Here is a 1,781-nt window from a genome sequence, read left to right on the forward strand (position 1 = left end):
CAGGACGGCGCATGTGTCTCCTAAAGCTCTTCGAGCAGGTGAATGAGGCGCTTGTGGACGTGAGAGTGGACAACCCGCAGGGCGACGCCGAGATCACCATCATCGGGCGCCCGTGGTACCAGAAGCGGGCAGAGTGGCTGCTGAGGGCCATGGCCAGCAGTCGCCGCCAATACCAAGCTCAAGGTGAGGCTTGGCGCCGGCGGCTGGGCGTGGGCGAAGGTAGCAGCAGATGGGGGCAGAGGGCGTCGGCTCTAAGCATGAAGTGTCAGCGCAGCGCGTGTCCCGGGTCTCGAGAACCTGTCGGCAGTCACCTTTCACCTGGGAGAGGCCACGGGTTCGAGGACTGAGTTCTCTCGGCCCTGGCCACTCGCATGTGCTTCTCTTTACAGGCGTGCGGAGACTCGAGCGAGCCATGAGCACTCTGGAAGTGCGCCCAGTGAAGAAGGGCCAAAGTGAGGATCGTGATTGACCTTTAAACGGTTGCAATAAAGCAATTTCACCAGAACTGTGTGGAGACTTCTTAAGTGAAGCCACAGGGCCATGACTGGGACTCCACGCAGCTCTTCAGGGCTCTGCCATTGCTGGGCTAGTTCTACAGCCTACCTTGCAAATAACCACAGAAAGGCTTAGATCTCAAAGGTGTACGATTATCTATCCATCGAAGGTGCCAGAAGATGGGGTGGCTATGGGTACCTGCGCTGGGGCCAGGGAGAGATCATTTCCTTCAACTCCCGAAAACTCAGTATCTCCCGCAGGATACATTGGGCCCAATGCTGAGGGCAGCCGGATCGGGTTTGGGTTGGAGGGGTGTGATGCTTGTAAGGGGCTCGGGCACCTCCTTGGGTCCATAATATGACAAAATACTCGAGAGTAGGCTGGAATAAACCCTTCTGATCCAGGTTCAGATATAGCTGACTGTCAGACTCCAAGCTTATGTGGCTAGATCTAGGCAGCCCCGGCTGGCAAATTCTGGGTGTCTCTGGGCCCTTACCTACTTGTCTAAAGCTTCCATCTGGGGGCAATGCAGGTGCTTCTTGCCAGCAGCCGGCCAGCAGTGGAGGTTGGGAGGTCAAAACCTTTGGAATTATGCCCAGACTCCTAGTGACCCCATGTGTTTCAGAGTAGGATTGCGTTCATAGTCTTCTTGACTGTTATGAAAGCAGATCACCCGACCTTCCTTCCACAGGGCTTAGCTGTGGTTTAAAACCAAATCACACTCACTGTCTTTGAGTTGATGCTGATTCATGACGACCCTTAATAGGACAGGGCAGAACTACCCCTGCGAGTGGTTCTGAGACTTTCCCAAGTAAAAAGTCCCATCTTGTGCAGAGCAGCTGGTGGCTTTAAACTGCTAATCAGAACCCAACAGGTGACCACTATGCCACCAGGGTTTGTGGTTAGTAGAGAGCAAACTGCCACCCTAAGCAGGACACTTAGTATCCAGGCAGAGATAATTTGAGAATTTTGGTGGGAAGGTGGGGAGACAGGTCCAAACACAAAATCTGTATATAACTTAAGGTGGGTGACTGTAAGTGAGCTAGTGCTTTAGAAAGCATGGTGGTGATCCTTATTAGAGATTTTGAGTCTTCCTTTGTGAGCCAGCCACTTATGTCCCTATTGTACTAATAGGAGTCCTGGTGGTATAGTGGGTTATGCTTTCAGCTGCCAAGTCAGCAGGTCAAACTATAAGCATTCCTGTGGGAGAGAGGTGAGAGGCTTTCTACTCCTATAAAGATTTACAGGCTTGGAAATCCACAGGGGCAGTTTTACTGAGTTGTAGG

The sequence above is a fragment of the Echinops telfairi genome, unplaced genomic scaffold, assembly GCF_000313985.2.
Source record: "Echinops telfairi isolate 266 unplaced genomic scaffold, ASM31398v2 ScPeMD7_3533;HRSCAF=4204_0, whole genome shotgun sequence".
Lineage (NCBI taxonomy): Eukaryota > Metazoa > Chordata > Mammalia > Afrosoricida > Tenrecidae > Echinops > Echinops telfairi.